General features: G+C 43.4%; 1 protein-coding gene across 3 annotated transcripts in view; it reads right to left on the bottom strand.

Moving 5' to 3' along the window:
* The window catches only part of LOC140714318 (contactin-associated protein-like 5), a 1,338,796-nt gene that overhangs the window by 750,912 nt on the left and 575,817 nt on the right, over positions 1 to 12,067 (bottom strand). The window lies entirely within an intron of this gene.

Consider the following 12,067-nt stretch of genomic DNA (forward strand, 5'->3'; position numbering starts at 1 on the left):
TGAACTCAATCCCCAGACTAACAAAGGCCAATGTACCATACATTTTCTTAACTACCCACTCAACTTGTGTGGCAACTTTGGGGATCTGTGGATATGACCCCAAGCCCCTTATTAAAATCCATATACACCACATCCATCACTCTACTTCATCAACTTATTTTGTCACTTCCTCCGAAAAGTGAATCTTGCTCAGAGGCATGACCTGCCCCTCACTAGCCCTAATCAGGCTCTGCTTCCCAAATCCTCACAAATCCTTTCCAATAGTTTGCCCACCACTGATGTAAGACTTGCCAGGATTATCCTCATTACCTTTCTTGAACCAAGGAATATCATTTGTCATCCTCCAGTTCTCTGGTACTACTTCTGTAGCCAGGGAAGATCATTGCCACAGACACAGCAGTCTCTTCTGTCACTTCCCCAGGTACCTGGGGTATATCCTGTCTGACCTGTTCATACTTCAACACTACCTCACCAGCACATTAGCCTGTTCTATGGTGGCCTCACATTCTTCAAAGCCCTCTCCCTTGTGAACGCTGAAACAAAGTATTGATTGAGGTCTCCCCATCTCCTCCACCTGTAGCATCATGTTTCTGCCTTTTTCCCCGAGCAGTCCAGTCATCCTCCAGTTTTTCACACACAGGTTGAAAGCTTTGGGATTTTTCTTAAGTGTTCTTTCTTGTATGATTTATGTTGAATCAATACTTTCTTGTGAATGCTGTGTCTTTAATGTGATACTGCTTCCTAAGGTTGTCATAGCTGGTATGGTAGTTGGGGAGAAGCTCCTACTACCTACAGAGTGCTCCAAATGGCATGTGATTCCAACAGCCTCTGACAACCAGATCCAACTCCTGGCCTTCATGTGTGGCTTAGCAACCAGGCCCAGCAGAACTGTTCCTACTGACAAGAGAAGGGACAAAGGTGAACCACTGATGGCTCCAAACCAGTTGCTTTGGCAGGTGGGGCTCGTCAGCCTTGGACAGCAGTCCGCCTAGGAGGTGGAAAATTCTGATTTTAAACCTCCGCTGCCTAGCGGCCATACCCACACATGGGAAAGGCTTCAGGAATAAATCCTAGAGAAGAAATCTTTAGGGGCCCCTGAGGCAGTTTGATGTTGTTTACAACTTCACTTTGGCAACCTCTGTGACGACGCTGGTGCCAAGTTGTATCGGCAATTATTGCCCTTCCCTTGGACTACATCGGTGACATGAGAGGGGGAACCCGCTGCATGGGCAACAGCCGGTTCTTCAAATCTTCCCACCCAGGATTGAGCCCTGGAGAGGACACAGTCCACCAGAGGCGCAAACCCATGATCCCCGGGATTGACGGCTGCCTACAATGTGGTGCCACTGCCAGTAAGTTCTCCATTGCACTTGTGCACTTGACAATAAATGTGACTTTGACTTTGAAATTACCAGCATTGTTTTGCTTTTTGCCATAAAAGTTCCAACCCTTCCACCATCAAGGAGATCTTCAAACCTAGTGCCTGAGGAAGGTTGCATCCTTCATTAACGTCCTTCACTATCTGGGCCATGCCCTGCTCTCATTACTACCATCAGGGAGGAGACACAAGAAGCTGTAGACCAACACTCAATGATTTAGTAACAGCTTATTCCCTTCCATCATCAGATTTCTGAACGGCCCACGAACCCATGAACACTACCTCATTATCCCATTATTTTGCACTATTTAGTCATTTTTTGTAATCTATAGATTTTTATGTCTTTGCACATGACTGCAGCTGCAATACAACAAGTTTCATGGCATACCGTGTATCTGTGATGACAAACCTGATTTTGATTATGGTTCTGACTCTTAATGTAGAGCCTTCATCTGAAACATCAACTTAGACTTTTTGCTTCCACGAATGCTGACTGACAGGATGAGCTCTTCCTGCATTTGTTTTAGTGCTTCAGACTGCACCAGCTGCAGTGCTCAATCCTTCAGAGCACAACAAGCCACTTGTATACAATACAATGCACCCCATGTCACTTTGTTGGAATATTTTCGGAGAGAATTTGACGATGAGTTACACAAGACTCCAGGAAAACATTGCCAAAGAATTGTTTTAAGAAATGCCAAGTGAGAACCAAAGATGGAGAGATCGAGAGGAGGAATTGCAGAATTTACCAGCAGATGAGAAAATAGCTGCCAGAGCTGATGAAGATTATAGAGTAGCACAGAAATGGTGGAGCAGATACATATAAGAGCATAAGAAATAGGAGCAGGTATAGGCCACTTGGCACGTTGAGCCTGCTCCACCATTCAATAAGATCATGGCTGATCTGCCCAGGGACTCATCTCCACCTACCTGTCTTTTCCACATAACCCTTAATTCCCCTACTATGCAAAAATCTATCCAACCTTATCTTAAATATATTTACGGAGGTAGCCTCCACTGGTTCATTAGGCAGAGAATTCCACATATTCACCACCAAAAGCAGCTCCTCCTCATATCTGTCCTAAATCTACTCCCCCAAATCTTGAGGCTTTGTCCCCTAGTTCTTAGTCTCATCTACCGGTGGAAACAACTTTCCTGCCTCCTTTCATAATTTTATATGTTTCTATAAGAACTCATTTCATCCTTCTAAATTCCAGTGAATACAGTTCCTGGCGACTCAATCTCTTCTCATAGTCTAACCCCTCGTCTTTGAAATCAACCTGGTGAGCCTCCTCTGCACCTCCTCCAAAGCCAATATATCCTTCCTCAAGTAGGGAGACCAGAACTGCACACAGTACTCTAGATGCGGCCTCACCAGTACCTTGTACAGTTGCAGTATAATCTCCCTGCTCTTAAATTCAATCCCTCTAGCAACGAAGGTCAACATTCCATTTGCCTGCTTGATAGCCTGCTGCACATGCAAACCAACCTTCAGTGATTCATGCACAAGCACTCCCAATCCTTCTGCACAGCAGCATGCTGCAATCTTTTTCTACTTAAATAATAATCTGCTCTTCCATTTTTCTTTTCAAAGTGGATGACCTTGCATTTACCAACATTGTACTCCATCTGCCAGTCCCTTGCCCACTCACTTAACCTATCTATAACCCTCTGCAGACCTTCTGTATCCCCTGCACAATTTGCTTTTCCACTCAATTTAGTGTTGTCAGTAAACTTAGATACACTACACTCAGTCCCCTCTTCCAGATCGTAAATGTATATTGTGAACAGTTGTGGGCCCAGCACTGACCTCTGCGACACACCACTTACCACTGATTGCCATCCAGAGAAACACCCATGTGTCTCAACTCTCTGCTTTCTATTGGTGAACTAATTCTCTATCCATGCTAATATATCACCCCCAACTCTATGCATCCTTATCTTATGGATAAGCCTTTTTTGTGGCACCTGATTGAAGCCTTCTGGAAATCCAAGTAAATAACATCCATCTGTTCCCCTCTATCTACTGCACATGCTATATCCTCAAAGAACTCCAGTAAGTTTGTCAAACAGGACCTGCCTTTGCTGAATCCATGCTGCATCTGCCTGATGGATGCATTTATTTCCAGATGCCTTGCTATTTCTTCTTTAATGATAGCTTCAAACATTTCCCCAACTACAGATGTTAAACTAACTGGCCTATAGTTACCTGCATTTTGCTTACATCCTTCTTTAAACAGTGGCACTACATTCGCCTTCTTCCAATCCATCAGGACCTGCCCAGAGTCCAGAGAATTTTGGTAAATTATCATCAAAGCCTCAACTATAACCCCTACCAATTTTTTCAGTACTGTGGGATGCATTCCATCAGAACCAGGGGATTTGTCTATCTTTAGGCCCACAAGTTTGCTCAGCACTATCTCTTTAGTGATAGCTGTTGTATTGAGGTCCTCTCCTCTCATCGCTTCCATGTCATCTGTCTTTGGCAAGTTAGACGTGTCCTCCACTGTGAAAGCCAACACAAAATAGTCATTCAAAGCCTCAGCCATTTCCTCATTACCCAATATCAATTCCACCTTCTTGTCCTCCAAGGGACCTACATTCACTTTGGCCACCCTTTTCTACTTTATATAATTATAGAAACTTTTACTATCAATTTTTAACCTGGTCAGCAGGAGCCATCTCTGCTCTTCAATACTGCTTTGAGCACACTGACTGGCACATGTTCAGGGAGGCTGCAACCGATGGCGACTCTACCAACTTAGAGGAGTACACAGCATCAGTGGCCAGCTACATCAGCAAGTGCATTGATGATGTTACTCTGTCCAAGACCATCACTATACACGCTAACCAGAAGCCATGGATGACCACAGAGGTGCGTGAGCTGCTGAGGTCCCGTGAATTTGCCTTCAGAGCAGGCGACAAGGCAGCTCTAACAACAGCAAGGGCCGAACTGTCCCGAGCCATCAGAGGGGCAAAGCGTGCACATGCCCAGCTAATCCACAGTTACTTCCAGGACAGCGGTGACACGCGGCGCATGTGGAAGGGCATCCAGGACATCACCAATTACAGGACAACATCACCTGACTCTGCAGGTGATGCCTCCCTCCCAGATGCGCTGAATAACTTCTACGCCCGGTTTGAGGCGGAAAATGACCTGGCAGCGAGGAAGTCTACCCCTCCTACAAATGCCCAGGTGCTGTGTCTCTCCGTGGCCGACGTGAGAAGAACGCTGTGCAGGGTCAACCCACGGAAGGCTGCTGGACCAGACAACATCCCTGGTAGAGTGCTCAGAGGATGTGCAGACCAGCTAGCAGATGTTCTCACTGACATCTTCAACATCTCCCTGAGCAGCGCCACCATTCCAACGTGCTTCAAGGCCACCACCATCGTCCCCATGCCGAAGAAGTCTTCAGTGTCCTGCCTAAATGACTACCGTCCCATTGCACTTACATCCATCATCATGAAGTGTTTTGAAAGGCTCGTCATGAGGCATATCAAGACCCTGCTGCCCCCCTCACTGGACCCCCTGCAGTTTGCATACCGTCCCAAACACTCAACAGATGACGCCATTGCCACCACCCTCCACCTGGCCCTAACCCACCTGGACAAAAAAGTCACATATGTTCAGATGCTGTTCATAGACTTCAGTTCAGCATTCAACACAATCATCCTTCAGAATCTAATTGGAAAGCTGAGCCTTCTGGGCCTGAACACCTCCGTCTGCAACTGGATCCTAGACTTCCTGACTGGGAGACCTCAGTCAGTCCGGATTGGGAGCAGCATCTCCAACACCATCACACTGAGCACGGGGGCTCCCCAGGGCTGTGTGATCAGTCCACTGCTGTTCACTCTGCTGACCCATGACTGTGCTGCAACACACAGCTCGAACCATATCATCAAGTTCGCCGATGACACGACCGTGGTGGGTCTCATCAGCAAGAACAACGAGTCAGCTTACAGAGAGGAGGTGCAGCGGCTAACGGACTGGTGCAGAGCAAACAACCTGTCTCTTAATGTGAACAAAACAAGAGAGATGCTTGTTGACTTCAGGAGGGCACGGAGCGATCACTCCCCACTGAACATCGACGGCTCCTCGGTAGAGATCGTTAAGAGCACCAAATTTCTTGGTGTTCACCTGACGGAGAATCTCACCTGGTCCCTCAACACCAGCTCCATAGCAAAGAAAGCCCAGCAGCACCTCTACTTTTTGTGAAGGCTGAGGAAAGTCCATCTCCCACCCCCCCATCCTCATTACATTCTACAGAGGTTGTATTGAGAGCATCCTGAGCAGCTGCATCACTGCCTGGTTTGGAAATTGCACCATCTCGGAACACAAGACCCTGCAGTGGATAGTGAAGTCAGCTGAGAAGATCATCGGGGTCTCTCTTCCAGCCATCATGGACATTTACACTACACACTGCATCCGCAAAGGAAACAGCGTAATGAAGGACCCCATGCACCCGTCATACAATCTCTTCTCCCTCCTGCCGTCTGGGAAAAGGCTCCGAAGCATTCGGGCTCTCACAACCAGACTATGTAACAGTTTCTTCCCCCAAGCTATCAGACTCCTCAATACCTGAAGCCTGGACTGACACCTTGCCCTATTGTCCTGTTTATTATTTATTGTAATGCCTGCACTGTTTTGTGCACTTTACGCAGTTCTGGGTAGGTCTGTAGTCAATGTAGTTTTTTCTGTGTTGTTTTTTACATAGTTCAGTCTAGTTTTTGTACTGTGTCATGTAACACCATGGTCCTGAAAAAATGTTGTCTCGTTTTTACTATGTATTGTACCAGCAGTTATGGTTGAAATGACAATAAAAGTGACTTGACTTGACTTGACTTACATTTTGTGCTAGATTATTTTCATAATCTATCTTCCCTTTCTTTATTGCTCACTCAGTGTTTCTTTGTTGCTTTTTAGTTTTCCCACTACTCGTTTTATACACACACAATTTTAGCTTGATGCCTTCCTTTAATTTCTTGGTTATCCATGGTTGACTCTCCCCACCCTTACTGTCCTTGCTTTTAACTCCAAAGTTGAAATTACCTATATTTATTATCTAAGTACCTATATTTTACCATATACTATCCTGAGATTCATTTTCTCGCAGACATTTATAGCAAAACAAGAAATACAATATAATTTTACAAACAAATTATACATAAATAGACAAAGGCTGACAAACAGCTAATTTGCAAATTAAGAAAAACTGTGTAAATAAGTATAATACAGAGGACATGAGGAGCCCTCAAAAGTGAATCGAAAAGTCATAAAATCAATTCAGAGAACAGATGAAAGAAGTTATCCATGCTGGTTCAAAAACATGATGCTTGTTAGATATTAACTGTTCATGAACCTGGTGGTATGGGACCTAAGGGTTTTGTCAATGAAGGATAATAACCAGGAAAAGCATAAGGATACTTGAAAATAAGGATGAGAAGCTTACTGTATAATTGATGCCATATCAAACTAAGAGCAAGTGTCGGTTTATAAGCACCGGCTAACCAGGATTAGAATGAAGTTGGATTGAATCAACTGATCTCTGAATGAGCAGACAACGTTATTAGTGTCCCCTCCCATTCTGACCATTCCCTCCTTCCCCCTTTCCATTGGGTAGAAGACATAAAGAGCGGCACACTGTCATAGAGGATGGCAAGGTAGCATAGTCACTAGCATAATGTTTTGCAGTGCCAATGATTGAAAGATTGAGGTTTAGTTTCTGCCGCTGTCTGTAAGGTGTATGCACATCCTCCCTAACCATATGGGTTTAATCCAGATGCTCTAGCTTTCTCCAATGTTCCAAAAATGTAAGTGTTACAGTTGAAGTTAAGATTAGTAAGTTGTGGTCATGATATGTTGGTGCCAGAAGCAAGACAACACTTGTGGGCTGCCATCAGCACATCTTCAGCTTGTGTTGGTGTTGGCACAAATGATGTACGCAAGAGATTAATGAGGATGCTGCCTGAGTCACAGGGAGAGGATTTCCGTGCTGAATCTTTATTCGTTGGAGTGCAAGAGCATGACGGGTGACCTTATGAGGGGTATGGATTAGGTGCGCAGGCAAAGTCTTTTCCAAAGGAGTGGAGAGATTTTAAAGGGACCTGAGGGGGACTTCCTCACACAAAGGGCAGTGAGTACGTAGGACAAACTGCCAGAGCAAGCGGTCAGGTTGCAATGTTTGGAGCCATTTGGACAAGTACATGGAGGGGAGGAACTTGAAAGTTTATGGGACAAGCATGGGCATCTAGGACTATCAGGGACGATGGCATGGCCTGCTACCATATAACTCTATAATGCTATACAGAAATGGTATTGGGACAGACAGAGCCAGAGAAAGAATAACTGGCTGCACTGGGATAGCAGAGGAGGAAGGAAGAATGATCTGACAAGAGGTTCCTTAGGATATAACAGGAAGAAGACTCAGTGACATATTCATAAAGATGTGTGGGTTAGTCAATTGGCCAATATAAATTGCTTCCCATAGATTGTTTCCTATAGTGGGTGAATCTCACAGCAAAGGGCACTGCCTCAGAATAGCGGGACATCTATTTAGAACTGGGATGAAGAGGAATTCCTTTGGCTAGAGGTAATGAATATGTGCAATTCATTGCCACAGACAGATGCAAAGGACACGACACTGGGTATCTTTAAAGCGGAGGTTGATAGGTTCTTGATTAGTAAGGTTGTCAAAGGGAGATTGGTAAGGGAGAAGGCAGTATAATGGGGTTGAAATCATGATAAAATGGCGGAGCAGACTCAATGGGCTGAATGGTTCTGCCCTATTGCTTAATAGTCTCATGTATTGGTGAGATCTGGTATGTGGATCTGGTACAGAGAGGTTAAAATGGAATTAATATAGGATTAATGTAAATGAATGCTTATTGGTTAGCACAGATTTGATGGGCTGAGGGGCCTGTTCATAAGTGAATTTGTTTTAATACAGTCTAGCAGCATTTACACAATACTTTATAGCTCTGATGCAGAGTGAACATCCCTCTAGAAAGTGAGTTTAAGAGTGAGGAAAAAGGAGGTTTCTACTTGTGCCTGAACCATTCTTTTTGCACACCAAGAGAATATCATCCTGAGGCCACTGTGGGGCTCAGATCATTATCTCCCATTCAGGAGAGCTTATCCCATATCCTTTGCTTTCTGTAACCTTGTTACTGGCACTAAGACCGATAAGGAGGATTAGTTGATTTTCCTGTGACCTTCACTGAAGAACATATTTGATTCTGTCAATGATGATATAAACAACTGCCTTTCAATTATGCTTTAATAAGACTGTGTCCAAGACGACGTTTATCAGATTCTTGCAGAATTAGAGGAAACTAAATTGACGCAAATCGGAAGTAACAGAGTGTTTTATTTCTTCCCACACCAGATTGGATTATTACAGAAACAGGAGGCAATTTGTTCCCTCAGTCCTAGCCCAATGTTCTGTTAGAACTACAGCTTAATTTGCCTTAGTGAATAAACATTTGCACATCTCAGTTTTAAAGTTTCTTTCTAGCCTTCATTAGGAAGCAGAGTTTCAAGTGTCCCCCACTCCTAAAAGTATTTCCTAATTTGGGTGATCATCCATGTATAATTTATGTTCATAATGTACTACAAAAAAAACCTAATTTTCATGGCATTTATACCTATGAATGCTCATGATAATAAACTTGACCTCTTTGAACTTGTAAGTTGGTAAATAGATTTATTATTGTAACATGTACTGAGATATAATGAAAAACTTAGTTTTACACGTGATCTATATAGACCATTTCATCACAACAGCGCATTGAGGTAGTACAGGGAAAACAATATAAAATGCAGAATAAAGCATTACAGAGAAAGTGCAGTGTGAGCAGATAATAAGGTGCAAAGTTATAATGAGGTAGATTGTGATGTCAATAGTCCATCTTATTGTACTGGGGAACGATTCAATAGTTGTGGCAAAGAAGCAGGTCGTACATGCATTCAGGCTTTTGTATCTTCTATCCTGTTCCTAATGGGACAGTCCAACATTTACATGACCACGTAGATGCTTGGTATGGCAACGGTCCTGCACACAACTGCAAGAAACTGCAACAAGTTCAGCACATCACATAAATCAGATTAAGGACTCTATCCATACATTTCCCTGTCTCAGCAGAGCAGCCAGCATAATCAAAGTCACCGCCCATCATTCTCTCTTCTCCCCTCTCCCGTCCGTCAGAAAATACAAATACAAGGAAGTCTGCAGATACTGAAAATCCAAAACAAAATGCTGGAGAAACTCAACAGGTCAGGCTGCATCTATGGAAAAGAGTAAACAGTCAAATTCTTGGGCTGAGACCCCACTTCAGGAGTGAAACCACAGACCAGCAGACTCAAGGATAACTTTTATCCCATTATTATCAGACTCTCAAATGGAAATATATAAACTCCTTATCTCCCATCTACCTCACCATGGCCATAGCAATTTGCATTTGAAATCAGTAGTTTACAAACACTTAGGTTGAAGTCATTAAAACTCATTGTTTAACCACTCCACAGATTTCATATTAGCAAGCTATAGTTTTGGGCATTTTGGGCACTCAAGACATTGAGGACATCTACTTTGTGCATGACACAAGTAATTTTTCCAACAATTGATTACAGATCGATTATTTCACTTTTAATTGACTATATCACAATTCCAGTGGGTTAGAAGTTTACAAACAAAATCAAAAGAAACCAGCCAAGACCTCAGAAAAATAAAATTGTGGACCTTCACAAGTCTGGTTCATCCTTGGGAGCAATTTCCAAACACCTGAAGGTACCACATTCATCTGTACAAACAATAGTACGCAAGTATAAACACCATGGGACCACGCAGCCGTTGTACCGCTCAGGAAGAAGACGCATTCTGTCTCCTAGAGGTGAACGTACTTTTGCACGAAAAGTGCAAATCAATCCCAGAACAACAGCAAAGGACCTTGTGAAGATGCTGGAGGAAACAGGTAGACAAGTATCTATATCCACAGTAAAACGAGTCCTGTATCGACATAACCTGAAAGGCTGCTCAGCAAGGATGAAGCCACTGCTCCAAAACCGCCATAAAAAAGCCGGACTACAGTTTGCAAGTGCACATGGGGACAAAGATCTTACTTTTTCGAGAAATGTCTTCTGGTCTGATGAAACAAAAATTGAACAGTTTGGCCATAATGACCATTATTATGTTTGGAGGGAAAAGGGTGAGGCTCACAAGCTGAAGAACACCATCCCAACCGTGAAGCATGGGGTCGGCAGCATCATGTTGTGGGGGTGCTATGCTGCAGGAGGGACTGGTGCACTTCACAAAATAGATGGCATCATGAGGAAGGAAAATTATGTGGATATATTGAAGCAACATCTCAAGACATCAGCCAGAAAGTTAAAGCTTGGTCGCAAATGGGTCTTCCAAATGGACAATGACCCAAGCATACCTCCAAAGTTGTGGCAAAATTGCTTAAGGACAACAAAGTCAAGGTATTGGAGTGGCCATCACAAAGCCCTGACCTCAACCTGATAGAAAATTCGTGGGCAGAACTGAAAAAGCGTGTGCGTGCAAGGAGGCCTACAAACCTGATTCAGTTACACCAGTTCTGTCTGGAGGAATGGAACAAAATTCCAGCAACTTACTGTGCTTGTGGAAGGCTACCCAAAATGTTTGACCCAAGTTAAACAATTTAAAGGCAATGCTACCAAATACTAACAAAGTGTATGTAAACTTATAACCCACCTGGAATGTGATGTAAGGAATAAAAGCTGAAATAAATCATTTTCTCGACTATTATTCTGACATTTCACATTCTTAAGATAAAGTAGTGATCCTAACTGACCTAAGACAGGGAATGTTTTCTAGGATTAAATGTCAGGAATTGTGGAAAACTGAGTTTAAATGTATTTGGTTAAGGTGTATGTAAACTTCTGACTTCAACTGTATTTATCGATCTGCACTTTCTCTGTAAATATAACACTGTATTCTACATTGAATGAACTGCCTGAACTGTGTCTTAGTACTTAGAATATAGAAGAGTACTGCACAAAAAACTTTGGCCCACAATGTTGGGCTGATCTTTTAACCTTCTCTGGGATCCGTCTAATACTTCACTCCCCATAGACCTCCATTTTTACTTCATCCATGTGCCTGTCTAAGAGTTTCTTAAGTGTGAAATATCTTAAACAGCAGCATCTCTACTTCCTTAGGAGTCTGCAGAGATTTGGCATGATATCTGAAACTTTGACAAACGTCCATAGATGTGCTGTGGAGAGCGTATTGACTGGCTGCATCAAGGCCTGGTATGAAAACCCCAATGCCTTTGAACAGAAAATCCTACAAAAGGTAGTGGATTTGGAACAGTACATCATGGGTAAAGCTATCCCAACCAATGTGCATATCTACATGAAACACTGTCATAGGAGAGCATTAGCCATCATCAGAGATCCCCACCACCAAGGCCATGCTCTTTTCTCACTGCTGCCAGCAGATGGAAGGAACAAGAGCCTCAGGACTCGCACCACGCAGTTCAGGAACAGTTACTACCCCACAACCATCAGGCTCTTGGACAAAACGGGATAACTACACTCACTTGCCCATCTGCTGAGATGTTCCCACAACAAATGATTTTACTTAAGGAGCCTTGATTTTGTTATCTTATGCTGTCATTATTTATTGCTATTTACTTATATTTGCACTT

This window comes from Hemitrygon akajei, chromosome 2 (assembly GCF_048418815.1).
Source record: "Hemitrygon akajei chromosome 2, sHemAka1.3, whole genome shotgun sequence".
NCBI classification, from domain to species: domain Eukaryota; kingdom Metazoa; phylum Chordata; class Chondrichthyes; order Myliobatiformes; family Dasyatidae; genus Hemitrygon; species Hemitrygon akajei.